The 15569-nt window shown below is 46.6% G+C and overlaps 1 pseudogene; it reads left to right on the forward strand.

The window, feature by feature from the left end:
* Positions 1–8540: 8540 nt before the first annotated feature.
* Positions 8541–12997, forward strand: LOC143328276 (THAP domain-containing protein 6-like; annotated as a pseudogene).
* The last annotated feature ends 2572 nt before the right edge of the window (positions 12998–15569 follow it).

Here is a 15569-nt window from a genome sequence, read left to right on the forward strand (position 1 = left end):
TTACCAAAATAATGTAAAATTATGTGTAAAATTAATTACTAACGTGCAAAACATACGTTATATCAAATGTTACTGCATTTCCTGCGGTCACTCATTTTCTCACCTCTACAGCGTTTTGTCTGTCAGGGCTCTGTGTGTGTGTGTACGTGCGTGTATGTGCGTGCGTGTGTGCGTGCGTGCTGTGTCTGTAACCCCGCTCCGGCCCCCTCCTGCTCAGTCGAGAAAAAAAAAAAAACCCAAAGCGGCTCCTACTCCGGCTCCCAGGCAGGAGCCGGCTCCGATCATTCGCTTCAAAGAGCCGGCTGTAAGAGCCATTTCGTTCGCGACCGACACATCACGAGGTTACAGGAGGCTGCATGTCAGAGTGCAGCTGTTTACACATGATGTTAAATTACATTAAGATGCATTACTATAACATGAGTTTTGTTTAGTTCAGCCAAGTTCACTGTTCATTTGTTTCATTCTGTGTTGTACATATTTTTTTTACATGTGTCTCATGGCGCCACTTTTGTAAATAAGCCGCCTGTGTTAAAAACCTGGACATAGTTTCTCAAGTCAAGTTGTCCTCTCTCTCTTCTTTCTCCCTCTCCCACCTAGCTGCATGTAGATACCTGACTGGGTCTTATGGCTCCACCCATCCTTTTCTTGTTTCTGGAAAAGTACTGTACTCTGACCCAGTCACAGTGCACCGTTTCTGACTCACTTACATGAACAACAAAGAAGAAGCAGATAGCAGGAAAAAGATTAGGTTCCAGGGTAATGTTATTGAGCTCAGTGTTGTGCTCTGGTGCAATAAGACAAGCAACGATTCCCAGAAACCCTGAGCTTGGGTTTGCTAACACATGAAAAACCTTTTGTTTGAAAAAATTGATTAAACCTTACAGTCCTCTCCAAGACTAATCAGACAATGTCATATTGAATATAATGACCAATGACCATCAAGTGCACAGAAAGAAAAAAAATGACATGCAAACTCTCTGTCTGTCTCCTCAACTCATGTTGAGAAACCACATTTTCCCTACGTCCACAGAACTAAACTAACATTTTAGGGAAAATTCCAAAGTTTCTACTGTCCTCAACCATGGCAAGTTGAGTTTTGGAGAAATTAGCATGAAATGATGCATAATCTATCAGCAGTACTTACATTGGATGTAATGGCTTGGCCACATAAGGCAGTGTGTTTTTGTTTTTTAAGATTTAACAAAGAGCAAAAGCTGAGTTTATCTGCTTCATGTCCTCATGCCAAGTCCTACAAAATGACTTAGCGCTGATTTTGGCTATCATCAAAAACCAAGATGCTGCTAATTCAAGTTTTTTCTGGGTAAACCACATTCTACAAATATCTGAAACAGACATAGATACATACACTTAAACATACATGCATACATAGCTTAGGCTTTACACTATTTGCAAATAGGCACAGGCTAAATAATATATTACCTTGGACTGATACAAAAACATTACATGATAGAAAGTACAAGAAGTATAATGATTTTTCTTTGGAGTTATCCATTGTACTCACCGTTGCCATTAGGGCTGTTGACAGTTTCACCAAGAGTTGCAAGAAAGCAGCTGTACTGCAGCCCTGATGAGTGTGCTACTATCTGGACTAATAGCTGCTGAAGCAAGCTCTTTACATGATATGTTAATTTTCATATGGCATGGAAACCATAACCAAATGAGTGGAATAGGCACAGATCTTTCATTTCCATATGCAACTGAAGCAAACGACAGATAGAGGAAATTTTGCAATCTTCTGATCTGAATGTTCTTTTATTATATTGTTTATTCAGAGAACCGCAACCGCAGGGAGTGACCCTGTTCAGCTCCATCTATTTCAACTGACCGATGTGATTCCTCGCTTTCAGGTGGAGCGCGGGACTGAATGTTGGTCTTACTCTGGTTGGATGAAAGGGGTGCTGAGCTTCTTCAGTGAGGTTTTTCCCATGCACAACTGACAGTCATAATCAACTGTCATAATCGTAACCAACCACGTCCTAGCAACCGCTCATCAGGACTCATGAGAAACTAGGATTCATTTAGAGCAGTCACAAAGGAGCATTGAATTAAGTGTGTTTTAATGGGAAGACCAAGGTTCAGTGTGGGCCTATGTTCACTAGAAGGCACTTGTCTTTTATGTCTGTCCATTCAATTGTTGATGCTTAATAATGGTATAGCATGCCGTTTGTGGCAGCTTGAACATTCCTCTCTCTATCTGCTTCCTCCAGCTGTTTTTAGCAAACCCAAGACGTTCCAAGGCCCAAGGTGGGATTTATATTCCCTCAAGTGTGTTCTTGGTCTGCCCCGGGGTCTCCGGGGGCATTCTGATCAGATGCCCCATTATCATCCCAGCTGGAGCAGTACTTCTACTCCAAGCTCCTTCTAGATGTTCCAGCTGCTCAAACTGTTACGTAGACAAAGCCCTGCAAAGTAAAGTCATTTGAGCTGTTTGTATACGCATATCTCTTCCTTTCAGTCACTACCCAGGCCATTTCAACATGTGAAGTTCCACGTCACATTAGTTCTGTACTGTGGTACACATTACAGCCAACGCCACATCTCTCAATCTCACAAAACCCTCAAGGTACTCGACAGTCTTCACTTTAGGCAGCAACCTGTTCCAAACTCAAAGGGGGCAGTTCCCTATTTTCCAGCAGAGAACCACTGGCCTCAGACTCAGGTGCTGACTTTCTTCCCTTTACACTCAGCAGCAAACCATCCAGATTGATGATACCAGCAGAACTGCATAGGTCAAAAGCAAGTTCTATGTATTTTCTATGTGTGTGCATCATGAAGGGGAAACAGCTTACATTTGCACAATGAAATGTATTTCTGTTGTAAAACGACAATTAACTGAACCTTGATAACTTGATTATTTTGGTAAAATTAAAAGTTTGGCACACAGGGAGCAGGCCGGGGCGGTGATGTGAGCTGCAGCACCAAATGGAGTCAGCATGTCACGGCGAGAGGAAGGAAGGCCAGGACCCAGGAGCAGAGGCATAGTGAACCAAGATTTATTTACAAAAGATAGAACAAAAAAAACACCTGAACCAGGCACAAACACTAATCAGCGAGTCAAACTGAAAATCACCGTGAAACGGGAAAAAGAGACAAAAATCAAAAGAGCAAAAGTACCAAAACAATATCACGAAAATTCACTGGACAACCGGGAGACCGTCTAACAACTAACTAAAAGCGACTGCAAAAAGGCTACAGTGATGATCACAGGAGAACAGACGGCACACAGGAGGAGCGAGACGAGAGACGAGCGATCCCACTGGAGAGCTTGTTCAGCATGGAACCAGGAGAATAGTCCAGCACAGGAGTGGCGCATGAGGTGGCTTAAGTAGCTGCGTTAATGGCTGATGAGGTGCAGGTGTGGATCCTGAGTCTGCTCCGAGGAGATCGGTCCGCCTCTCTCCCGCTCCCTCCTGCTGCGTGAAAAAATGAGAGAACAGAATGCAGTATCAGACATAGGGAGAGCAAAACTGACCCGAGACCACAGCCGTCACAGTACCCCCCCCTCTAAGGGACGCCACCGGGCGTCCTGCCCGGTTTACCTGGATGTCTGGTGTAGAAATCTCGCAGCAGCTGTGGATCGAGGATGAGGGAGCGTGATACCCAGGAGCGCTCCTCGGGGCTGTACCCCTCCCAATCCATGAGATATTGAAAACCTCGGCCCTGCCTGCGGACATCCAAGATGCGGTTCACCGTGTAGGCGGGATGGCCATCAATGAGACGAGGGGGGGGCGGTGGTGGCGCAGGAGGCTGGAGGGGACTGTCCGCCACCGGCTTGAGGAGGGAGACGTGAAAACTGGGTGAACCTTGAGAGAAGCCGGGAGGCGGAGACAGTACGCGCTGGCGTTTATCCGCTTCTCTATGGGGTAGGGTCCGATGAATCTGGGCGCCATCTTCCGGGAGTCGGTTTGGAGGGGGAGGTCGCGGGAGGAGAGCCACACTCGTTGTCCCACCTGGTAATCCGGCTCGGGGGTCCGGTGGCGATCCGCCAGCCGTCGGTTTCTTTCCGCCGTCCTCCCTAGTGCCGCCCTGGCTTCACGCCACACCCGCCGGACCCGGCGGAGCTGAGCTTGGACTGAGGGGACTGATGCTTCCGACTCTTGGCTGGGAAATAGTGGAGGTTAGTAGCCCATCACCACCATGAAGGGCGACATGCCCGTAGCCGAGCTGATCAGGGAGTTGTGGGCGTACTCGACCCAGGGGAGGTGGGAGGACCAGGAGGCCGGTAAGCGGGAGGCTACACAGCGCAGTGTGGATTCCAGGTCTTGATTTGCCCGCTCCGTCTGGCCGTTGGATTGTGGGTGGTAACCGCAGGAGAGGCTGAAAGAGGCTCCCAGGGCTCGGCAGAAGGCCCTCCAGACTTGTGAAGTGAACTGCGGACCCCTGTCTGAGACGATGTCACGTGGCATGCCGTGTAGCCGGAAAACGTGTTGGCTCAACAGGTTGGCGGTCTCCAAAGCGGTGGGGAGTTTAGGGAGGGGGACAAAGTGCACTGCTTTGGAGAAACGGTCAATAATGGTTAGGATCGTGTCATTACCTTCAGACGGAGGGAGACCAGTGACAAAATCCACCGCTATGTGCGACCACGGGCGTGAAGGGATGGGCAGCGGTTGTAGGAGGCCAGCCGGAGCTTGGTGAGTGGGCTTGCTGCAAGCGCAGTCGGGACAGGCGGCGACGAAGGCTCGGACATCAGCGGCCAGGGAAGGCCACCAGAAACGCTGTCTGATTAGCGCGAGCGTCCTGTGGACCCCCGGGTGACAGGCTATCCGGGATGCGTGTCCCCATGTCAGCACCGCCGACGTAGCGGATGGGGGAACGAACAGCCGGTCGGGGGGACACTCGTCCGGTGTCGGATGACCCTGCTGGGCGTCACGGACCTCCTGCTCCACCTGCCAGTGGACCGCCCCCACGACGCACTTGGGACGGAGGATCGTCTCCGGGTCACCCTCCTCCTTCTCCTGCGCGAACAGCCGGGAGAGGGCGTCTGGTTTGATGTTCCGGGAACCCGGGCGGTATGTGAGAGTGAAATTGAATCTTCCTAGATACAGCGCCCATCGCGCCTGACGTGAGTTCAAACGGCGAGCCGAGCGGAGGTAGGCCAGGTTTTTGTGATCAGTCCATACCACGAAGGGGTGGACTGCCTCCTCCAGCCAGTGACGCCACTCCTGTAGAGCTAGCACCACAGCCAGCATCTCCCGATTACCGACGTCATAATTCCTGAAGGCGCAGGGGTGCAGCTTGTTGTCCGCAGGCAGGCGTTGGGAGAGGACGGCCTCGACCCCGGAATCTGAGGCATCAACCTCGATCACAAACTGCAGCTCTGGATCTGGGTGGATGAGAACAGGTGCATTAGTAAACAATTTCTTTAGTTTTTCGAAAGCTGCATTGGCTTCGGGTGACCAGGTGAAGGGAACTTTACTGGACGTAAGCTGGGAGAGGGGGGCTGCTACGCGGCTGTAATCCCGGATAAACCTATGGTAAAAATTAGCGAACCCCAGGAATCTTTGTAGGTGTTTTCGGGTAGAGGGGACAGGCCACTCTCAGACCACCTCCACCTTGGCCGGGTCAGCCCGGAGTTGTCCCTTCTCCACAATATAGCCCAGAAAACTTACGGATGTGGCATGGAAATCACATTTTTCGGCTTTTACGAATAACCTGTTTTCCATCAGTCTACGCAGCACATCTCTTACATGCTCAACATGTTCTTCTAGAGTGCGAGAAAAAATGAAGATATCGTCCAAATAGACAAATACCACCCTGTTCAGCAAGTTACGTAATACATTATTAACCATCGATTGAAAGACTGCGGGGGCGTTAGTTAAGCCGAAGGGCATGACTAGGTACTTCAAGTTTAGGCAATGCGCGTGGCAGTGTGTACTCCAGTCGCAGATGGTGGCAGTGGCCCAGTCTATGTGCGGGTTGTGTTGCTTCAGCCAGGGAATACCCAGAATAACAGAGGTGAGTAGAGACGATATAACAAACAGTTCTATATACTCATGGTGATTGCTTGAGAGGATTAACTTAAGGGGCGCTGTTCTGTGTGTTACCATTTCCAGCAATTTCCCGTCGATGGCTAGCACCTCTTTCGGTGTGGTCAGTTTGTGCATGGGAAGATTATTAGCTTTAACAAAGTCAATGTCTATAAAATTATCGTCAGCGCCGGAGTCCACCAAAACTTGAACCGGGAGAGTTTGTTGGGGCCCGTGTATCTTACCTGATACCTGGATCCGGACCGAGGATGATGAGGAGATCTGGCTCACCAGTGACCTCCGTCCTGCTGGTGAGCCTGGTCTTTTGGCAGCTCCAGGCAGTGTCTCAGCAAGTGACCGTCTCGACCGCAGTAGATACACAGCTTGTCCTGAACCCGTCGCTGACGCTCAGCCGGGAAGAGACGGGCTCGTCCCAGCTGCATGGGCTCTTTGGTCGGGCTGGATAGGGCTTCGGATGTCTGGTGGTCATCTCCTCGGGCAGATGGCGCGGGTGCAACAGAGGTGGGTTGGAAAACGACTGGTCATTGCCATTGGGATCTATCTGATCTCTCCCTGCGTCTTTCCCTTATGCGGTTGTCGAAGCAGATGGCTAATTCAATGAGGCTGTTCAGAGAGGAGCTCTCCTCCCGGACAGCCAGCTCGTCTTTAATTTCCCCCGACAACCCTTTTACAAAAATTGCCTGTAGGGCCGGGTCCCCCCACCCACTTTCTGCAGCTAGAATGCGGAACGTGATGGCATATTGTGAGACCGACTGAGTTCCCTGCCGTAGATCGAGCAGTTGACTCACGGCTTGTCTGCCCTTCACGGGGTGATCAAAAACTCTTTTCATTTCGTCTGAGAAGAGAGTGTAGTTCGTAGTTATGTCTGAGTGTTCACTTGAGATGGCTAGAGACCAAGCTGCGGCTTGACCGGTCAGTAGGCTCATCACGAACGCTATTTTCGACTGATGGGTGGAATAAGTGTGGGGCTACTGGTTAAAAACTAGTGAGCACTGGTGCAGAAATTGAGAGCATGTGTAATCTACAAAGTGAAGATTAGTATGTGCCACATTGAAATGTTGTTTATAGTGTTGCTAAGCAAATATCCTGCTTAGTATCCTAAACAAGAGAGTCATATCAGGCTTAATACAAATTGCTGTAACCACATGTCAGCTTTAATAGAGGTCTGCCAATTACCTTAAAATCTCTTTAATACAAACGCCCCCTGTAAAGGGTGCTGGTGAGATGCGTGCAGTTCAGATGGCCAGTGCTCATGCTAGGAAGCACCAATTCTAACTTGTAGCATACCAGAATGATTGGGAGAAACTCTGCTAAAAGCCTTGTTACGCCCCAGTCTAGGGGAGCCAAGACGCAAAATAAAAGAGTGACAAAAAAACAAACTTTGTCTCCAAATCAACAAATATTCTACGACCAAACCCAGGTTCAATAGTAAACAATCAATTTATTGGTATTAACAAAAAGAGACCTGATGTACAGGTAAAAAAAGGGCCACAGCCAAAACAAAACAAAATAGTGCTAACTATATACAGTGGAACAAACTACAAACCAAAACCTGGAGAAGATCCAAAACCCACCACCACAAACCACACTACCAAAACTAATTCTACCACAATACACAACCGAGATCTGGGGACAAAGTTCTTTAGTCCAAAACGCCAGAAACATAGGAGCCACTGCTGTCAAGCCGAGTCCCCCGGCGAATGAGAAATCCCTGGTTTAAGAGAGCTGGATGCTGCAGCAGGGACCAATCGGAGAGCGACACCACTTGGCTTACGGAGGAGGGCAGGACCAGCACAGCTGCTCAAAAAAAAAGAAGAGCACACACTCACACACAAAAACATGAACCGGACAAAAAGACGCCACAGGACCACACAGGAACAAACACATAGCACAATACGGCCAGGGCCGTAACAAGCCTCTACCAAGCATTGCCACCCAAACAAAACATAATTCATACAGCAATAAATCAGATGGGCATATAATGAAAACACAAAAATAGTGTATGTCCACTTTAGAGCGTCTGCTGTGTTCACCACTTCACACACGCCACACAAGCCTGGTATTATATGAAAGCAGAGAGTCTGATGATCACGACAATGTCTGCCTCCTCGCTGTACGACGAAATCTCGGTGAGCCAGCAGCCAAACAGTAGCAGAAAAATATTTCGCAAAATCATACAGTATGTCACCTTTGCTGTTTTGTGGTCAAAAGTTATATTCCAGCTCGAAAAAATGCTGTTAATACCTGCTCCTATGACTCTGTGTTAGTTTGAGATCGGCTGCGATGGTCCTGGTTGTTTGCATAAAGAGGAGGGGGTTTCTGGCGGGTGGGGGGTGTGCCAACCTATGCCCAAGTTCACCATAGTAACACCAATGATGATCCAGAAGGAAGTAAGCCCAGAGATAGTATATTTCATGTTAGCACCATAGACATATTAACAGTAGACGTCGCATTGGTTGCTGGGGCGCAAGAAATGTGGCTACCATCTAGGACCTGTCATCGTACTCCTAGTTGAGCAGCAGAAGGAACGAGATGCCAGAGCACTGTGCAGCATATTCCTGTTCAAATCGGTGGACCGTCGAAAACAGGGCACGGGGGATTACTTTTCACAAGTAAGATTGAACATTACTATTGGTTGTATTTTGTGAATCGAATATTACTGTACTGTATTTATGCCCACCAGCGAAATCATAGCCAGCTAGCTAGGCTATGTTAAGTGCCGGCATTCACCCATCTATGAACTGAGACTTTATAAGTCAAATTCCATAACACTGACTTAGATTACAACTGACACAAGAATGCTATTGTAGAAATAAAACAAATATTACTGGTATAACATTGACCAGCGAATTTTACACAGGTGGCACAGACTGTATGATTCACATGTAATTCACTCTAACAACAGTAAGCTACCTCTCATGTCTCATATCCACCCCACTTACTTAAAAATACAGACAACTGAACATCTGACTGTAGAATAGTTTGCAAACAAGCTTATTCACAGTTTTAGCAGTTTTGGTTCATTATCAACAGATATGCATCAAAATAGGAGTTTTGTTGAAGAAAGGTTGTAAGAAATTTGAAGGAAGAAAATAAGCTTGACCTCTGTAAAATGTTTTTGTGTAGACTCTCCCAAATCTCCCGTTTTCATTTTGAAGGTTTCCCAAAGACAAAGATGTAAGGAAGAGGTGGGAAATGGCTTTGAGGAGGGAAGGATTCACTGCAAGTGACTCCTCAGTGCTTTGGTGTGAACATTTTAAGCAGGGCGATTTTGATAGGACAGGTCAGATTGTCCGACTCAGAGATGGTGTTATTCCATCCATCTTCAGCTTCCCAGTTCACCTCCAAAGAGTAGGTGTATCATCATAAGGCTATTAGCATTCATAAATGTAAATATTCTATTATCAATCACAGGGCAGGGTGAGATACTTACCCCTGTATATTCTTTTTCATTTTAGCCAAAAAAGGGCAGGACTACATCTACCTCCAGAAGAGCTGAAGAGAGCCTGTCTGTGGCCTCTCAGGATGATCCAGAAAGTGGAACTTCCACCCACAACCTCAGCCTAATGATGTGAGTATTTCTACTGTAAACATCATATCATAATGGTCCTGGACATATTCAAATCTCACTTGTTTGCTGCCACTCATATTAAACACACTCACACATAAACCCATTCACACGCAATTGAAGACATGTTGAACATGCATTCCTGACACACACACACACACACACGCGCGCACACGCACACACACACACACACACACACACGGTGCTGGCAGTGGCTTTGACAGGTGATGACTATAAGAAAGAATGTGAGCCATACACTAGCGGTGTCAAAGTGATGTGTGTGAAGTGAAACATCACTCAAACCATGTTCATCCCTCTCTCTAGGATCATGGCTATGCTTTGCCTGCTTCTCCTACCGCTCTTAAGACCAGACTCGATGAAGCCCTAGCAAGAGTGGAAAGTCTGGAGCGAGAGACAAAGAACGCCATGGCCAGAGAAAAGAGGGCAAAAACCACAGTACAGAGTCTTTTGGGGGCTTTGAGAGAAAAGAACCTCATGCTGATTAAAAACTACACTGTATGCACATTACATTTTATATATTGAATTTTTAAGTTGAGCACCAAAACTCTGACACATAATATTTGACAGAGAAAAATAAATAACATTAATATTGCAGGACACAGGCACACATGGACATTACCTTAGTGACGATGACCCCACAGCTACACTTGTCTCGTTGTACTAGATCGTTAATCCCCTATAATAATAATAATAATTATAATCAGCAGATTGATTGATTGATAATGAAAATAACTTATTTTCAGACCTATTTTAGCTGTTTTATTTGCTCATTTACATTTGAAGATTGTAGTAAAAACACAATTGTTGCTAGCAGTAATTATTTGCTCATTAAATCAACTCATCTGATTTATTGATGTGGACACAAACATGAAGGATGTCTGATGGAAGAATATTATATGTAGGTGCCTCCTTTAGAGAGGCATAAACACTGTGTTGCTAAGACAACAACTCTGAACATGAAGTCAACACAACAGTTTTGAAGTTTTTACACTTCCACTGGAAATACGAACAGCTGTCTCTTGGCAACACAATATTCAAAGTCATTTTGTGCCTCAAAGCAGACTGAAGAACACTGACAGAGGGATATTTTGTCTGTTAAATTGCTGCGAGGGTGAGAGCATCAGAGCAACAGTGCTGTGCATCTTCTGTTACTGTTATTGAAGCAGCATTTAGAAAAGTGAACAGTTGATCCTAACACAAGTGTGGCTGCTTCCTCAACAGTTTTACAAGAGTACTAAGAGTATTAAAGGCTGACCCATAACAAAATAGAACTCGACCTAAGAAGCAGCACTGACCTCTGCCAAGACCAACAGTCCACTCTTCTATGACATGAAAATCTGCAAGAGTAGCCATTATATATGTCTGGTTATATTTCCAAAACAATGAGAACATTACATAACATAACACGAATAACGTGAAATAAGAGAATAAGAGTGTGATTAGTTGCATGATATCAATTGTACTGGTCCTCCTGTGAAACTACTGAGTACTCCATAGTAACTGCTTTCTGTATGAAGGCTGAGCAGCTCCGTGTGTTGGCTTCTCCAGAGGATTTCTGGTACCTGTGAATGTGAATTGTGGTATGAAGACGTCATATCTCAACACTTGGCTGTTTTGTCACTGTTCAACTTTACTACCATCTACTGGATGTTTGGATGTACAGCATTTACTCTGCTAAGGCCTAATGCTCTCTCTCACAGTGTTAACAAAAGTGAAAACAATTTGTGTGTCCAAATCCAAGCCAAGAAAAAAAAACCCTTTTCCTCCAGGCTTCCTACATTACCCAGTGTTCACTGCAACAGTAACTTTCCAGAGATGCAGAATAAAAAATTAGGATTCAGAAAAGATACATTTTGTAAAAGTATCCTTTAAAGGCAAATCCCATTGTTTCATCACCACACCGTCTATGGCCTTCTTGGTCAGTGTGGAGGAAACAGAGACCAAACTCAGCTCCTCCCAGCTCTCAGCCATCTTCGACTCCACCTTTCCATCATCGACTGCGTTGCACTGCACGACTGATCATTTACTGTCCAAATACAGAGTGCGCACACTGCCATAACAGAATAGCAAATGTTATCAAGATAAAAAAAAAAAAAAACATCTATTAACAACAAATATAAAACTTGAGTGCAAATACAAAAAAGAAAAAAAAAGGACATGACATTTATTCTCAGACGTCTGTCAACCAAACAGAATGAAATTAAAAACTGTGTCTATGGCCACAACCCAGAACAAATACATTAAATGTTAAGTACAGCCTATCCATCGGAAATGCTGCCATGATCAGGCAGGTGCATGTTTTCAGGGACCAGCATCTTTAGGTTCAACATCTGTTTTTTTCTAATTCCTCCTTCTGAGGAGGATATTCCTGTGAATCCTTGTGTTGCAAAATTACAGATAAATGTAGTCATTTATCTGTAATTTATGTTGTTTTAATACTATAATGTGTTCCAAATGCATATAAAAGTGTAGCGCTGCAGCTGAAGGCCCTCAGCAATACAGTAATGTCATCTAGTTGTTTGTATTAAGTTGTTTGGAGCCTGTCTGCTCTGCAGACAGCAGCTTGACTGGTTGGCGTTAAGCAGTGCGTTGTTATTATTTTGTTTTGTTGTTGTTCTGTGTTAAGTGTTGTGTGTGAGTTTCCTTCCAGTGTTGCAGTGGAGGTGTGTTCAGGCTGTTTGGTGAGCAGACGGCGCACCTGAATCTCATCCACTGATTCTGTCCTTATTTAAGCGGCATGGCAGAGATGTCTCGTCGACAGATTGTTCAAGCTTCATGCTAGACTTTCCAGCCATTTTGTCTTGTGTATTCCTAGTAGTCCTGGTATTGCTCCTTGTCGCCTGTGAGCGCATCTCAGTAGAAGTAGATTTATTATCCATAGCTTGTTTCTCTAGTTTGTGTTTGCTTGTTACTAGCTTTGTGTTGTTTCCTACCCGCTAGCTATGGTGTACTTGATTGTTTTGTTTCAGGGCTGTTTTTGTGTTTTGGAGATTGTGTTTTTTGGTTGTTTTCATTTTTACTATTGAATCTGGGTTTTCTTGTTCTTGTTAATAAACCATTTTTGGTTTAAACGGCTCCCTTCGTTTCGTGCTTTGTGTCTGCCCCTTGGGTCCTATTTAAAGTTAAACTTATTATCAAAACAGAACAATCTGGCCAATATGGACCTGGCAGATACTCGGCCCGTGGACTAGGACCCCGAGGTTCAGACTGTTCTTCACAAACAGGGTGAGTGATTAAGCCACTACGATTAAACACTTCGTTCCTTATCGGAAACCAGTCAGCAGTTAGCCTTGCAGGTTGCCCAGCTAACCACGCAAGTGGCTGGTCTTGCCGCTGCGCCCTCGGCTTCAGGGGTACAAGCCCCGGTGCCGGCTCCTGCCTCAGCCCCGGCGGACCTTAGCCCCGCTCGAGACATCCCCATCTCAAATCCCGAACCTTTTTCAAGTGAATTAGACAAATGTCGAGGATTTTTTTCCCCCTCATACATAAACTCATTTCACAACAACAGACAAAAAGTAGGTGTCACATTTTTAAAGCCTGTTTTATTATCATAAGATCAAACATCCAGAATGATGTATCATGCTGTCAGTGACAGGAAAAACAGGAAGTGACCAATATTTTGCGAGAACCAGACAATAAGACGTGCAAAATATGTCAAGGAAAGGCAGGCATTAATGTGCACTGAATGCATGATTTATCTGAGGACATATAGAGTATGTAGAGTACATCCTGTTCATCCCGAGTTTTAAAGCACACTTTAAGTGAAAATGTTCAACAAGTATGTAAAAATACATTAGTATCTGTGGCGGTACGAGGGCTGATACAGTCTTATGGACAAGATCAGAATATATAAATTTTGGATAGGAAAGCCGACAACGCCACCCTGGGATTTTTCACCCAGGGAATTCTGGATAGTAGAGGTTGTAGTAGAGAGGCACACAGGTAAGTTATACAAAGGAGGGCAGGAGGTGTGGTTCAATGTCAGTCAAAGGTTTATTAACAAATCACTCAAGATAAAAGAAAACAGACTTAAAAGGAACTAAGGTGTTAACACCGCACTCCAACGGGGAAGCTTACCGACAGTGCAGGGGAGACCTGGGGGAGGAGGTCCAACTTAAAAGAGGAGCACCCCACTCACACGTGACACCTAACCCGAAAGTGAATTACACCACAAACTAAACTCCAGGATCACACCACACACAAGGGACACCGCCACCCGGGACACCACCACCACCGTTGGCTCCCAACAACTAGAAAGGAGAGGGGAGAACACAATTAGTTTGCAATGTCACTGGTTATTGGCGTTAAAAGCCACAAAAGGCAAGTACTCGGTAGCGACAAAGAAAAACCAACCACAAAAAAACAAACCAAAAAAAGGAAACAAAGAACAAAAGCCTCTGGCCAGAGATACAAAAGAACAAATGTACATAAACTTTAATTCGAAATGAAAATTAAATAATAATTAACTAACCAATTAATTCAAAATAACACAATGCACTCAAAGAAACAGGCGAAAGTGCCTTATCCCATCTGAGCCCCCACGCGCATTCACCCGTCCACACACGCACGCACATGCACACTTGCACACTCACACACGCCCACACACACACACACACACACAGTCCAGGCTGGGCAACCGCCGCTGGGGCCCGTTAGGAGAGGAGCTGGGCCGGAGGAGCAGCATGCACAAGCTACAGGCAATAAGGGTCGGCGAAGAAGCAGCGTTCCTGTACTTATCTTAGCATCCAGATTCGATCCCCTGGTCCAGATCAACAGGCGTTCAGCCAGTGGGGAGAGAGATGAAGAGGCTCTGCACGGCTCTGTGCAAAGAGGAGCGTCTGTGGTGCGCCGGTGATGCCTTAGCGCCGCTGGTCTCCTTTCTGTCTAATACTTATGGCCAATAAGGAAGATCGCCACCATCCTCTTAACCACGATGGACCACTGCACGGAGAAGAGAGGAGGAAGTGGAAGGCTGGGAAGCGGAAGGGCCTTCGAGCCAGGAAGTGAGAGAGCATGAGGGAGGGACACAGTCTAACTTTTATACCTTCGCCCTCTGCACCGATAGGCTAATGCGCCAGGTATAATACAGAGCAGCCGACCCACCTGTATTCAGCCCCAGCAGCAAATCATACTGCTACAATCCACCCCCCCCTTTTCCATCGTCGACCCGACGATGCGCTGGAACAAGGTAACGTTAGTGCCAGGGTCTAAAGAAAGCAGACACAGCATTCGACTCGGCAGGTGGAGGCCTTGCCTGGGCCATTTCGTTGGCAGGCCTGGGAAGACGATGGGGGTTTGAATGATGGCCAGCGGTGGATCGGACTGTCCGCCGCATGACCACTTCGTTACTCCCTGAGGGAGGGACTACGAAAGGGGCAGAATGAGTGGAGGGTAGGGGTACTGCCGCCTCAGCAGGAGGGGCTGACGCCGGCTGTGCCATACGTCGCACAGCAGTCACACTGCTCTCTGGAGGGGAGACAGCTGAGGGTGCAGAATGGAACAGGGCCAAAGGTACTGTCGCAACGGCAGATGGTGCCACTGCAGGTGCCGTTTGGGCTTCTCTCACCACTTGCCCAGCTGGTGGAGCAGGGGTCCCCTTTACCAAGGCCATCAAATCCTCATCCGAAGATTCATCTTGCGCTACAAGCTGGTCAGGTGGGGTGGAAGGGGAAGCAGGAATGCTGTCTGGAGAAGCAATCCCCACAACGGCCTTAAGCAGTGTTCGGTGCACCTGCTTGACTTTGGTAAGGTCATCTACTGGGGCAACTGTATACACAGGACCTTCCCCAGTGGGGGCCTTAAGCACCCTATGCACAGCTGGATTCCACTTATCCTGAATCTTACAATGACCTCTCCTGCCAAAATCCCGCAATAGGACCATCTGACCCTCCACGAGGAGCCCAGACCGAACGGTCTGATCATGGCTCCTTTTCGGCGCTCAGCTGCAACCTTTAGCCTGTCTTGAACCCCTT

Source organism: Chaetodon auriga, chromosome 11 (genome assembly GCF_051107435.1).
Source record: "Chaetodon auriga isolate fChaAug3 chromosome 11, fChaAug3.hap1, whole genome shotgun sequence".
NCBI lineage: Eukaryota > Metazoa > Chordata > Actinopteri > Chaetodontiformes > Chaetodontidae > Chaetodon > Chaetodon auriga.